Below are 15,607 nucleotides of genomic sequence, written 5' to 3' on the forward strand. Positions count from 1 at the left end.
AAAGTGTTATACGTCCATGGGATTTTCCAGCTTGTGTCCTCAGCAGTAAAAAAAATGAAGCTAACATTATTCATGCAAACAAGCCTGCTCAAACGGTGGCTGTAAACCCTCATCTCCGTATGACAGGGGGAAAAAAATCCACCTCCATAAAGAAGAGGAAGACATAGAAGAAAACAAGACCCTGAAAGGATAGATCACAGAAGATTTCCCGCACACAGGTACTGGAACAAGCAAAGCATAGTCATTCCACAGGAAATGGACTAGGCTGTCAGCAGGCCTCTTCCTCAAAATTAAGAGACGGGCATTTTCAGTATTTTCATTGTTCTGTTACCTGCCAAAATTGTATCGATTAACCAGTTAAAAAATTTTTTCGAGATTTTTAGAACCCAGGTAATGGGCTGTACAAGCATGCTCCAAGAGGCTGGACCACAGTGAAAACAATAAAATTCAGTGAGTACATTAAATGTTACTGCGCAACAGGGCATCATTTCAGAAAAAACCTGGGATTGGCAATAAATGGCTTAATGAATTTACAGTTGCACAAAAGACAACACGTCTAAACCGGTAATGTTTCTAAACAGCAAATATTTCCAAAAATGACATTGACGAGGGGTGATTACATGAAAATGGCAACTCTAAACGTCATAGATATTCAGCAATAGGTTGAAAATACACGATTGTGTCTCAAGGACCTGAGGAGCAGCACGTAACAACAAAGACTACCTGCTGATACACGACTGAGCTGAGAAAAGGGAAGTGGTTTGCGGTTTTTGGCTTGGCGACTCGTTCGGATGGAAATGTAACAAGCAACCTATGGTATACAAATCCAAGCCACGGTCAGCAATCACAAAATCTTTTTTTGGGCTTGTTCTGATGGCGAGGTCTCCAGAAAGCTGGCAATATCACTTGTCAAAATGTTATTAAACATCCATATGGCCCATGTGGAAAAAGTAACTGCGCCCTATTCTTAACTGGTTGTACCACTTTTAGCAGCTACTGCACCAAACACTTCCAATTATTTTATAGTCTTTCACATCACAGTAAAGGAATTTAATTCCAACAAAACAGTAGGTTTTTGATCATGAAATGCTCCTTCATGTGACCTAATCAAAGTTAAGAATTTAGGACTTTGACAAGGCCACTGCAAAAGTTTGGTTTCTTTTCAGCCATTCAGATGTGGACTTGCTTTTGTGTCTTGGATCACTGCATTGTTGCATAAGCAAGTTACGATTCAGCTTGAGTACACAGACAGATGAAAGAGAATTCTCAGAGAAATTTCCAGGTACAGAGCACAATTCTTAGTTTCTTCGAAATGGCAAGCCGTCCAGGTCATGAGGCAGCATTGCTGCATTGCCACACCATCACCACTACGTTTGACTGTTTGATGTTCTGCATTTGGTTTATACGCCAAACATAATGGGACCAGTGCCAATCAAAAGGTTCCACTTTTGACTCAACTGTCCATAGAACATTATCCCAAAAGGTTTGGGAATCATCAAAGTGCTTTTTTTTGCAAATATGAGAACAGCATGAACACTTCACTTGATTAGCAGTGGTTTCCACCTTGCTACTCTCCCATGAATCCCATTTCTATCTTACACAGTCTTTCCTATTGTGGACCACTGACCCTAGCAGAGGATTGAGGGGCCAGCAGTTTTTTGGATGTACTTCTGGGATCTTTTGTGATTTCCTGGATGAGTTGTCACTGCACCCTTGGATAAGTTTTGTCAGAGGGACAACTCCTTTATATACATTTTGCGTTCTTTGCATTCTGTAGAGATACTATAAAAGAACCCTTACTCCAGAATCAGATAAGTGTTAACCACTCAGACATTTTGGAACATGTTAAGACCCCTGTATCTGTTATGCAATTACACAAAAGCCTGCAGAAGTATGACTACACTCCAAACTACAATGAAAGAATGGATTCCCCCAACATGTAAGGACAAGGACTCATGCTTTATTTGTTTTCTCCTGAATGTGACCGCGGCCGCCATAATTAATGTGTAAAAAGCACAGAACGAGGGCAGGAGAGGAAGACAGCTGGGCTTGGATTGTCCAAGATTTATTACCCAGACAAAGGCCACAAGGCAGAGCGAGCCGGCAGAAGACAGAAGGGTATGTTGGGGAGAAGGGGAGTGCCTCACGAACTGCCAACTTCTTTCAGGTCAACGCCTTGGCAGTAGTGGGCCCTGGTCAGTCATTGCGGTTTAATCAAACCAGGCAGGTCAAAAGCAGTGGATGCATGCCCATCCATGTGTCTACTAGCCTCCTGCAGGAGTAAGAATGGAGAACAGCGCTATACCGACTCAGTGGTCGCAGTAACCTACATGACATCAAATCTCAGCATCAGCATTTCTGCCATATTCCCTGTTGCAACTAGGGATGGGACAAATCATCAGTTATTGTCAATGTTTACCATCCCATTTTCTAAACGGTTAACCGCGTAACCGATACAACCCCTAGCAGCCATAAGCAGCATCTTATTCATGGAGAAAAAAATATATAAGAAGGGGGGGGAGAAAAAAAAGAAGAAAATAAAAAAACAGTATCCTACTGACAACAATGTAATTGCATTTTCATGTAATTTTCAACATTGTAAGTCAAATAATAGCTAAATTAAGGATTTACATTGACATCTTGTTCACAGATGTCCAACAGTCTGTAGTTAAAGTTACATCCAGGCATGCTGTTCCATCGCCTGTCATTTTTTGAAAGGCATCGGTTAAAATAATTTGTGTTTTCATCCCTCTTCCCTACAGATTCTGCCGGATAGACTTCATTGGCATGTAATGTGCCCAATCTGCTGCTATTGAGAACTTTGTTACAGACAGGGTCATGCACTCAAAATTCCATGGTCACGTTAATGTCCAATATTTGTGTGATCTACAGTAACATAACACCATGTCATTGTGGTAACACAATAAATCTAGTCTATTTTAGGCAGAGAATCAGACAGAAAATGGTGTAAATATAAAAATGGGATTTTGTACAGATAGCATAGTTTAGAATGTAAACAGACTGACAGGAAGTTATTACACAGCCAGAATCTTTCTTTCAATTGTCTGACCAATTTGTGGGTTTTGCAACTGGTGGTGAACGCTCATTTATTTTAAACTGAGCTTACCATTTCAGCTTCAGAAAAATTTTTTTGTAAACATGTACAATTCAGTTTCAGTTAACTGTTCACACCCCTAGTTGCAACAGTGGACCACAATAGTAGCTTCCTTTCTTTACTACAGAAAAATAAAACACAGACAGCTAAGCTAAGTGTGGCACTTTGTCTAACCTTTAGAAGTGCATTTTTCATCCACTAACATGGTTCAAATCCACAGGATGAGGGAATTTATCATATGCACATAAGCCATTAGATGCGATTTATCAAGCTTGATAACAAGCCTTCATCGACTGCATCCATTATTTAATTCACATACATATTGGTAGCATGCATAAGAATAGACTTGCCCGAGAAAATCATACAAATTCATCAGTATCTTTTTTGTTTGTTTTTTGTTTTCTGTAGAAAGATGCATCACATTGAAAGTGCTGCCAATTTTAAATTAGTTGAGTCTCTAATCGATGTAAACAGCAGGGCTCTTGCACAGTTAGACGAAGATACAAAAATGAAGAATGTATTGATAAAACAAAGTTTTTCAGCAAGATGTGTTCATCAGGATTACACTTCTTCAACCCAATTGCGCTAGAAACCTTTTTATACATGTATTCACTTGTCAGCACCTTGGAGTTTTCAGTTAGAGTATTGTCAACTTCACCACTTAGCTTAACCCCTTGAGTATCAACTCCTTTCTTGACACAAGCTTGAAAATTACTAACATTATTGAACCCTTTTGACAACAGACATAATCCTGGTGTCTACTGAAAGGTAACCCATTGGGGTTTATTTTCCAAGAGACTGTAAAATATTCTATTTTGTATACAACACTTTTTATCCTGAAAAAAAAGGATTTGCACTTCACCCCACCTGTCACCCTCCCCTGCCTCTCCCTCTCCTAGTGCTTTCCTCAGACAGCAAGTGGTCGAGAAGATCGCAAAAAATAAGTGCAATAATCACAATAATAACATCTTGTATACTAATGCATTGAGGTGCATTGATTGAAGTTTTCATCAAATACACAAATCAAACACACTCCACAATTTCATATGCTATTTATTATTAAAAAGTAGGCTTGTTCCTTATTTACAATTATAACAATGATAATTCCCTCAAAGACATTCTAAGTAAACAATGGACATTCTATCAAAGTTTCTCTGAGATTTTAGAATTACATCACATCGCTGGACCCTTATCGTGAAAAAGACACTGACATTACTGTATTTCCTGTTGTGTATGGATTTACAAAAAGCAGAAGACGAGGTCCCCCCACACTTATTTTGCCACCCACATTAAAAAATAAGAAACTGTTGCCGCTAAAGCAATGGCATCTTAAAATGGGTTATACAGCTAGAATGCTTTCAAATGGTATATCCTGTGAACAAAGTGATTGAAAATTGCACTGTGAAAAATGGAATTAAAGCAAAAAAACTAACACCAGCCCAGGGCTGAGACGTATGGGGTTAACCAGAATGCTAGTTCTGAGCATGATGATCTTCTAGCATTTGAAAGTTTCGTTTGACACAACAAGCTATTTTCATTACTCTTGCAAACCAATACTGCAGGTAGGTTTCACAAGAAATTAATAGGTTGTTAAGAACAGCGAGATTCAGCACAGGTAGCAGAGAGTGGCCTCCTCAAGTCTGGTTTCCTTCAGTGTTTTCCCTGAAAGCAACACTCAGATGAGATGCCATTTTTGTGCATTTGTATCCAGAGATTCTGCACAACTCAGTGTATAAGTAAAGCTGGGGAATCCTTTTGAGGAAGAAAAAAGAAAATCCACCTACTCGCATTAGAAAAGGAAAGCCACGGAGAAACGCTAAAAGCAATCCAGAAAGAAAATGATTATATGAATCTCTGACTGTACAACAAAAGGCCTGAAGTGCTGTAATTTCTCGTGTCTGTTCCCTCAACAGTAGGTGAACAGTGGGTAGCACTTCAGCAAGTCTAGTATCATCTCCCAGAAATGAGCAAAAAAACTAAAAAAAACACATCCACGGAGCCTTTTCAAACTTTCAGAAAGATATTCATGACGCATCCCAACAAACCTTCATTTGAAAAGGAGAAAATTTCATTGAATGTCAAGGACTAACAGCCGAAAAATACAATGAGGCATTTTCACACGTTGTAGATGCCCAAGACTTTTTTTTTTTTGTTCCACACTAGGCATGTCGATAAATGGGATAACTAAAATGAACCATTCCAAAATCCATTTCTTTACAGAATTACAAAATTACAGCCATGTCTGTGTGCAGGCATGCCTCCCACCAATTTCTACACTAAAAGGGAAAAAAAGTTCAGTGGTATGAGTCCAGGCCTCAGAAAACACAAAGTCAAATGTCTCCCAGGCTTTGTCTCGATGCGTTATAGATCTTTAAGGACTGCAGTGAGCCTGGGACAAAACTTAAAACTATAATTGGTACAGGGGCTAAAATCAATAGCGCTGTTCGCATTAGGGCTCTCCGCGAGCAATTTCATATTCTGCCTAGCTTATAGAATTCCTCCTTTTCTAAAAACTCAATTTCAGAAAGGTATGAACTATCGATTTTGCCACCGCGATCCTCTCGCTTCTGCTTCTCTACCGTCCTCGACTCGGGTCTGGCCGAAGGAACCCGTAGAAGGGGATTTGCTACGAGGCTCAGGGTATTACTTCAGACATTTAACCCTCTCTCAGGCTGCCTCACATCTGATGGACTGTGCAGCCCAGCGCTCTGCATTCCCAGACCGCGGCTCTGCACTGCTAAGCAAGCGCTGCAGCTCCAGCGAAATTCAGCGGCGTACACAACAATAACACATCCCTGGATGTCCACACAACTTTGTCCTTGACCTCACTGAACTAAGTGCCACTGAGATGTCGTAATGCCTCATTATCCAATAAGCATCTGCCACCATAGATCAGATTCCCTTGACACCCAGGCCTTCAGATTCTTATGCGACTGAAAAATATTTTGTAGAAATAATTATAGCAATATTATTATGTTTGTAAGAAGAAAACATAATTTAGAACAAATCCTCAATGCTTTGTGTTTCTGACATTTTAAATGGTATAGAAGTCATTCAAATCTTTATATGTGGTTCCAGATTTTATGTTTTATATCAAATCACTCAAAGTAATGACTGCAAATGAGGGAGGAAGACAGCTGCAATGTTGAGTTTGCTGACCGTTCCCATACTTTAACAGAAGTCTCTCAGTGATTGGAACTGAGACAAGTAATTATACAGCCACGGTTTTCATCCTGAAATTGTGACCCAGGTCAGTAGTAGTCTTGGTCTGTGCTGTGCATGCAGAAGCATGAAGGCTGCATATTTCTGATTTCCACACAAGTAAGAATCAAGAAAGTCCTACAGTAATGAAAGCACTATAAGAATTTATCAACTGAAGTTTTTAATAGTTCGCCATTTAGGGTTAGCCATAGCTTTTGCACCTAAATGATGATAATTTACTAATAGTTTTTTTAAATCCTATCAGTTTAAACAATTTTATAAGTGAAATTGGTATTTTTGCACAGCGTCTAACTGGCCTCATGGCTATGTCCCCTTTCATTTCATACCTCTTTAAAGGGGTAGTCCACAGTTGAACATAAAATATTTCTCCATTTTCATCTTTATCAAGGGTCTGAATTAAAACAAATAATCTGTACATTAACACCCCAATTGTCTAATTTCAGACCAAGCCTATCTAATAAAGCTACATATTCACCATTTCAACCATGTAACTTCATCTTATGCAAACTCAGTGCTCATTTCTCTGGCTTACAAACAGTCGAGTCAACAAAACAACCATTGGAGAAATGACCTTTCAATAGAGCAACATTTATGCCAATGCACACTCTCCCCCCACTGGTAGTTCATGCAGTGTTGTATTCCAACATTATAGAGTATCTAGCGACACAACTGAACAGACACTCTTTGGCACAGTACCTCAGAACTCAATGCAAGAGTTCAGAGTGAGGCAGCAATAAATGAATTTTCAGGCGTTTACAGTGACAGCTTTATGGCGCTTTTGTGTCCTTTGAACTTAATTTATGTCCGATTAGTGAGGGCGGTTCCCATTTATTTCCTTCTTGGTTCCGCTTCAGTTGCTGTATTTTCCATCTGCTGCAGCAATTACAGGTTGGGTGCGACCTCAATTACTGATCCAGGATCAGTGAGCGCTACCTTTTTGCCCAAAAATTACACTGATCTAGTATCAGCACTTATATAGGAAATATTTCTGTATGCAGACAATCTTGCAGCATGCTCACAGATGAACAAACAGCAGGCAAAGTTGGTGAAAACCTTGTTAAAATTACCACTGCTCTCGGCATCTACTTAACAAGTAGCCAGTTTCTTTAACAACAACTGACCACTAGTCTCAAGCAGCAGAAGTGCTCAGTCTCAGTTGTAGAATATAGAAATGCCTGCTGCAGTCTTGTTACGTATAGACAGTTAAGGTGAAGTCTGTGCAATACAAGCTAAACTTCAAGTTTCATAATCAGCATGTACATTAAATAAGCCAAGAACTGATTCATGTAATTTTTTAATTGGTCAACTGAGATCAGAAAATGCCATGTAATAAGGCAAGAGATCAAAACCACCCAAATACTATATAATGTTGCCTACTAATCATTCAAGTCAAGTCAAGTTTATCTGTACAGCACATTTTCATACACAAGGCAGCTCAAAGCGCTTTACATAAGACATAGAAAGACATTCCATAATTCCCCCAATTATGAAATCAGTGGCTAAAGGAACATTCTACCAAGGACAAATTAACTCTTCTCACTGGTGTTCCATTTCTGAGCATTAGGGATGGGAAAGCCACTAAAAATAGAAGAAATCTTAATCCTGATGATTGAACTTTCGTGTCCGTGTTTAAATATGTTAACTGCACTGTTAAATGCAATTAACTTGTGCAACAGCTGCAAGAAAAGGCTGAGCAGGTGGCAGGAAGTGTGTCAAGGTGAGGGACATCACCTCTGCAGGGTATGGGTCTACGAAAGGAGGATCCCATAGGACTGCAAAAGATCCCGTCCCCAGGGCCCAGGCCCCAATCCCCAATCCCCAATCCCCAGGGCCCAGGCCCCAATCCCCAGGGCCCAGGCCCCAGGACCCAGGACCCAGGACCCAGGACCCAGGACCCAGGACCCAGGACCCAGGACCCAGGACCCAGGCCCCAATCCCCAGGACCCAGGCCCCAATCCCCAGGACATCAGGAGTGGGTCGTTTAGGCCCCGCACGCATATTGTTCCATACTGATCCAAGTAAAACGATTGCAATTTCTGCGGAAGTTCGGATATTTGTAGGGTCTAACTGCTAGTTTTCCCAAGCTGTTTGTGATACAATTTCCCATGTGACATGACATATGCTTTTGCATAGTTATCAGATGACATTGCTAAATGATAACACAGAGAGCTGGCCACAGGAGGTGAAGGTGGGGGAAGGGGGGATTGGGCTCAGGGTCAGGAACTTTAAAAAAACCTACATCACTGCGCTTTGCAAACTTAGAGATTGTTTTAGAGATTGACAGTGCAGGCTACTCTACAGTATACTGTGTCCATTTTCAGTCAAACCCAAATGATTTTAATACAAAAGTAATTTTTTAATAGGCTTCACTCCCACCTGAATTTGGAATGTCCAACGTGTGAACTTTGCATACAGGGCTCCTGCGGCCAGCTTGAGAGAGAAAAGGCAATCTATGGTTCTCCTCCTGAACACGCACCTGCCATTTTCTTTTGCACACTGCAAGCCGGGGATGTGCTGAGACCCATGCATACGCTTGCCAGAGAGAGCTCCCCACAAGTGGCCAGGCAGCCAACAGGAGTCGCTGAAGCAACGAGCAACGCTATATCCGTTCCAACTGAAGCCCTCCCATATCCCCGACCGATGCAAAGCCAATTATGTGCTGCTGGCCATACATTTTATATTTTCAGCTATTCCGGTCTTTAATTCAGATTTACAACCAATTCAGAAGCAGTTTTTTAAATCACTAAAAACTGTGTCGCAAACTGCATGTCATTTTGGGGTCACTTGGCAATTACAACTATACGAAAGCTTGCGAACCACAGCCCTAGGGAATTAATCCTTTTACAATTATAATCCTTCCATGTTTCATAATAAGTAAATATTTGGAGTCAAAAGAAACTTGGACATTAAAGAAAGTATTCAGACCCCTTAACATAATTTATTTTATTTTTTTACCATCAATCTACACTCAGTAACGCATAATGACAAAGTGAATTTATTAAAAATGAAAAACTGAAATTTCAGTGCTCTTGGGCATGTTACTACAAGCTTTGCACACCTGGATTTGGGCAGTTTTTGAAATGTGGCCCCAAAGAGGACACATTTCACATGTTGGAAATAAATCATGCTTTAGAAAAGTACAAAATAAGTATATTGACTCTAACTTTAATATGCAAAATTGCCAATACATTTTACAGTGCACTACTCTCAAGATTAAGAATTCTTTGAGAGGTTTGAACCTTCTTCCCAATGGTGAGCACGTTTGACATACAGCAGGCATTATACAGGGCTGTAGTATGTTGTCAGAGATTAGTGCTGATGCATTGATGGAGAGCAGGCGTTGATGTTAGCGTTAGGGCTGATCAATTTAATTTCCTCTTTTGAGGCTTTCAGCAAATGCAAACATTTCACTTAAAACATTGTTTTTTGTGATTAATATGCCTTCTATTCAAGAGTGGCTTCCGTCTAGCCACTCTACCATAAAGGCCTGATTGATGGGAGTGCTGCTGAAATGGTCACCTCTTCCATTTAACAATTATCGAAGCCACTGTGCTCCTGGGAGCTTTAGACATGGTTTTATTCCCTTGCCCTGATCTATGCCTCACCACGATTTTATCAAAGTCTACAGAGACTTGGACTTCATGGCTTTGTCCTGGCATGCAGTTTGATTTGTGGAACCTTATAAACACAGGTGTGTGCCTTTCTAAACTATGTCCAATCAATTAAATTTGTCACAGGTGGACTCAATTTCAAGACAGATCTCAAGGATAATTAAAGCAAACCTGACCTGACCAAACTTGCCACAGCAAAGGGTCTGAATACTTTTAAAACATTTTGGAAAAAATTATTAAATCTACAACACAATATATTGTGCAAGTGAAGGGGTCTGAATACTTCTTTTTTCTGCCACCTTAATTCAACCACTCATTGCAGCATTAGACTCTGGTGCAAATTTTACATATATTTTATATATATTTATATTTAGTATATATTTTAGAATGAATATGCTCCAGTCATTGACCATTTGTTTCTTGTTACATTTGCAAATGCATTACTTTTCTGGCTTTCATGGGGATACATTTAACAGAGCAGTGTTAAAGTACGTCTACCCCAATATAAAAAAACAACTATTCATCTTGTCCTTTCAGTACTGTGAACTTTAAATTGAACAGGCTATAGTCTGACATTCTTCTTCGCTTTCTTCAGGTTCCTTTTCTTCATTGTTGGTCCTTTTAAATGGCTCAAGTCACAATTTTCACAGCCTACACTTAAAACCTTCAATATGATCGGCAGCATGAAGACACCAAGTATGGCTATGCTCAATACTAATAACAAGTGAATAGAAATAGGCAAGCAAAACGGTTCTAGTCCTATTCTAGACTAGCGTGTAGTCAAGCCATTTCATGACAGCTAAACTAAATAGATTAAAATTTAAACATGATATAAATGACATCCATTACATGCTAGATATGGAGGCTTAGTAGCCTACTGAAAACAGTTCCTGGGTGCTACCCATTGAACTGTTATATAACATGGTTCCATTCAAGCCCATTGAATTTGGTTCTTCTGCAAGCGGCACTGCTGCAAAGTCGGGAAAGGAATTAGGATTACTGATGAGCCTGCTATTCATTTTCCAGCACGAATTACAGCCCCAAAGCTCACATTCAAGTCATCAATAGAAGCATAAAAAAATAACTGAATCAATGCGATGAGTACGCAAGGCAGGGGCAGGGACTCATGCAGCTGTAGTTGCGTCACCATTTCGTCACGTGATGAGGCCTCACTCCACTGTCATAGCTACACAAGCTAGCATGCAATTGGCTTACAGCTAACTTGCTTGCTGGCTACTTCTCAGCTAACATTATAAGTTCCATAGCTTCGCTAGCTAGCCGCAATTGCCACTATTATCTTGATCTACATAATGCCTTCAAAAGCTTTGGCGCATGCAATAGTTCCGAGGACATACTTGACTCAAGTTAAATGTTGGTAACTTCAGACTAGCCTATACGACAATGAAAAGTATTTCCCGAGAAGCCAATTTACCAAAATAGCAAGCGACTCTGGGCGGTCCACAATAACTGGCCCACGAAGTCTCTCGCCATCTCAGCAGCTAGCCTACTTTCGGGAGTAGCCTATAGCAGCTTGTTGGTTAACAGTTAGCCTTTACACATCTGATACGAACAATGAAATGGCAAGTAGCCAAATGGTAAACTAAACAGCTTAGTTAACCAGTTATCTCAGCTAACTAACTAAAGTTTAGCTAGTTATTTTAGTTTGCAGCTTGTTTGCAGAACAGTTAGCAACAATACAAAATATGCATTATCTGTCATCATTTCAAGCAACACAATATCGTCACCTGTCCCTTGTGGAAATACCTGAAATGGACTACACACATGCTACAGCCTAAATGACAATATGTGTTTACAACACTCAGCCAATTGTCATCTACCTAAATTGGTTGGCTAATGAATTAATAGACAAGACATTCATCATAATAATTATAGGGCTTTATCTTACGTGTTTAACCTTATTTAATGTTAGGTTGTAGACGAAACTTTCAGGAAAACAAAATGGAGGTACTCGAAAATTAAGAAACGATTTTATATTTAAATAAACAATCCTGAGTTGATGGGATCATTGACCTATTGTTGGGAAGCAAAAATACCATAGAGTTGAATGCATGCTAGCTTTACTGCTTAGATTAACTCCACATTTAGCAAAATAGATCAAAAGAAACAGTGCTACTGGCATCTAGTACGCGTCCCCTTAGTGGCTAGTAATGCTATCGCCAGGTGCCGCCCCACTTCTTTGCCAGCACAGAACTAAATCTGAAAGTAAATCTAAAAAAATGGCTAACTACTGAAGGATAATAATCACATTTCTTTCTACTTAACTTGGTACAGTGTTAACAATATTTTGCCTAATTTTTATATACGGCTGAGAATATGTTTACGTTTCGTTGTTGTCGAGGGAACCTGTCCGATTGGTGCTTGAAAGGCTAGCCACAAAAGTGGATTAAACCAAAGATAACACTCAACAATCATAACTGGTGTGCAGTCATTACAAAATGATGCTGTATTCTCATTTAGTGATTTAGCATAGATCAGCATTTTGTTGCTAGGTACAACATACCAAGGCAGCTATTACAATCAGCAAAAGGGACAACATGACCTTGTTCACGCGACAGGTCACACTGTGGCGGAGCAAGAGAAAAAAACTGTAGGCCATGCAGCCCTGTACCGTTTTCTGTGACCGTTTCCCTTCCAATTATATTACAGTTCAATGGTGCTACAGCTACATCAAACAGACCAATAGCAAGTCAAACCGAGGCAAGTTATAGTCGCCCCCTTGTGGCGGACACATAATACATTACATTACATTATTGGCATTTGGCAGACACTCTTATCCACAGCGACGTACAGTTGATTAGACTAAGCAGGAGACAAGCTTCCCCTGGAGCAATGCAGGGTTAAGGGCTTTGCTCAAGGGCCCAACGGCTGTGTGGATCTTATTGCGGCTACACCGGGATTAGAGCCACTGACCTTGCGTGTCCCAGTCATTAACCTTAACCACTACGCTACAGGCCGCCCCCAATACTGCAGTGGGACAAACAAGCAGATTGTTCCCTGCAGAGAACAATCCATAGCCCTCAATCCATTGGCCACTCAACCACGGAATGGAGTAACATTACTTAAAAATCGACTGAACCAGAGCTGTGCACAAACAGTTAGCTAGTTAACTATGTCAAAATCGTGCTGTGTATGGAACTGAATGCCAAATGTAATCTGGCACACAGTGGATTGGGCTTTTTCGATTCTTAAAAGGGAGGATAGCCCAGATCCTACAGTCCGTTAAAAGGGCAGCCTCAGGTGCTTAGCACAGTCAATGACAGCTGACACAGAGACGCCCAACATAAGTTTCAAAGTCTCAGGAACATGGGGGAAAAAACTAAACAAAACCAGAACTTCTAATTGTATTGCTCATGTCCTTCACAAATGTTGTTGGCAGCTAACAGCAGCTAATAAACACCAGATGCTCATTGAAGGCCACACAGAAACACTCTCGGCTGATAATTTTACAAAAATTAAACAATGAAACGTTAAATCCGGCCTTCCCTGTTGTAAAACGAGTTAGCTAGCTAGCTAGTGTTGGTGGTACCATTACAGTCATAGGGTTTGCAATAATGCTAGCCATCTAGTTTTCACTGGTTATTCATGTTAATGACATTGGCTAGCTAATGTTAGCTACAACCTTGGGGGGGGGGGGGGGATGCTGACATCTAACATTAACATTAGCTAGCATCATATAAATAAAACAATTTCGTTAAGTTTTCATAAATAATTTTTATATTCCAACATTGACTTTACATGTTCAGAACTTGGTTAAATGACACTGAAAACACTGCCTGCTATCCACCCAGAACTAAGTTTTTTGCTGTTGTGACGGCATGATGATTCTACATGCAATTTCGGACTCCTAATGTTCAAGAGAGGAACTGCAACAACAAACACCCTCAAACAACAACACTGCTTACCCCTGCCCCTTCCCATGCCATTGGCTGTGGTATATTTTGAAACCCTTATTTAAACACAGGCAATAAGACAGGCAAGTCAACATGTCAGTGAGCCTTTTTCAATGATAGGAAAGTATTTACAATAGTCTGGTAAAAAAAAAAAAAACCAATGTTTTAACACAAAAATCTTACCTATTGTACCTTTAACCAGTAGTCTGAAGCTGCATAACTCGCATCACACACTGTAGTTAGTTATGTTGTTTAACAGAAGTAAAACGGCTAGCCTCTTTGTCAATGCAATTTGGTGGATTGTTTCTGAACTGCCTACATGAAATTAAAACCGTTCGAAACAACTGTAACGGATGTTTGTTTACGTCATCCTGACCAGAATAATTCGCCTTTAGCGTACGTTACTTAGTGGTCCTGCAATGCAGCAACCCTTCGATACCACAAAATATACTGGCTTTGAAGCTCACTGGCACTCTGCATTCATGCAGCTCTTAACACAACCTGTTATTTCACTGGCTACGATTTGGTACATACCACAAGAGCGCAAGCGCCAGTGCGTCACTGTCTTCGTTACTTTACTTGGTGAAATTAATATTCAATATTAATTTCACCAAGTAAAACGGCAAGATAGCTAACGATAGTAAGGCTGGATCAACATTTACACAGGCCTTCTGACAACGGTTAAAACTTCCATTAGTTCCGAGTACTCTATAAAATAAAACTGCTGCCATATTTAGCCTATAATAAATATTGTGTTCGAACGTTTATTCCCATTAGGCTAGTGTGATAGCCAGCCAGCTAGGTAGCTAGCTAGCTACATTGAGTGCAAACTTGCAGTGTAAATACATACTAGGTAGCTATGCTTAGCTTGCTAGCACAGCAAACAAAAACAATCGTGATGACAGATATTCACCCATGTTTTTAAATACGGCTAGGTCGCTGGCTAAGTTGACTATCAAGCGAACTTATTGTTAATTAAATACCGATGTTTCTTTATTCAATAAGAGTCCTACCAATTGCCAAACAGTACATTGATTAAATATTAAACATTGGCTAGCTACTACCTGTTTTCAGATTACAGCTTAAGCGTTAGCCTAGCAAGGTAGGCTCAACTCCGCTCAAGCTAGGTAGCCAATGCTAACGCTGGCTAGCTATTAGCAGCAGAAGCTTTTCTCCAGAGAAACCACAAAAGTGCATCTTACGTATTCACAGTAAAATAATAGGTATACTAACCACATTGGGTTCCATACCAACTACAAATGAGCATAACAAACATATATATGTCATATTTCTTTGTTTTGAGGTTTTAAACTCACCTTTTTAGGATCAGTGCTTCGCCCGGATCGGATTTTCTCACAGGCGGCCCTTTACATCCGGGTTAAGGTCGTGACGACATGACTGTCGACTCGAAAACCTATCATTGATGGGGACTCCACAAGTCATAATAATGTGGCTTTTCGAGATTGTCCAAATATGCGCCCGTAGTAAGCTACTATAATGCAATATCATTGTGGTTGATCTTTTATTTCTAAACGTGAAAAAGTTAAAGCCATGTGGTTTATCTCACTTATGTAGCTAATTCATTGGTAAAAACAGATTAGTGCATCCCAAGTACAGATTCCGAAATACACTGCTCAAAAAAATTAAGGGAACACTTAAGGGACACATCAGATGTTGATGAACGATTTATTCAAATTGAAAATCTTTACTGATGCACATAGTATCATTTGTTGAGAACAAAATTATGT

The 15,607-nt window shown here is 40.0% G+C and overlaps 1 protein-coding gene across 3 annotated transcripts in view; it reads right to left on the bottom strand.

Moving 5' to 3' along the window:
* Positions 1–15,265, bottom strand: part of spop (speckle type BTB/POZ protein) — a 98,891-nt gene extending 83,626 nt beyond the window's left edge. For all 3 annotated transcript variants that reach the window (XM_061232457.1, XM_061232458.1, XM_061232459.1), the window contains exon 1: positions 15,176–15,265. The gene's annotated coding sequence lies outside the window, so the exon portion shown is untranslated. The remainder of the gene's footprint in view (positions 1–15,175) is intronic.
* Positions 15,266–15,607: the final 342 nt, after the last annotated feature.

The sequence above is a fragment of the Conger conger genome, chromosome 2, assembly GCF_963514075.1.
Source record: "Conger conger chromosome 2, fConCon1.1, whole genome shotgun sequence".
Lineage (NCBI taxonomy): Eukaryota > Metazoa > Chordata > Actinopteri > Anguilliformes > Congridae > Conger > Conger conger.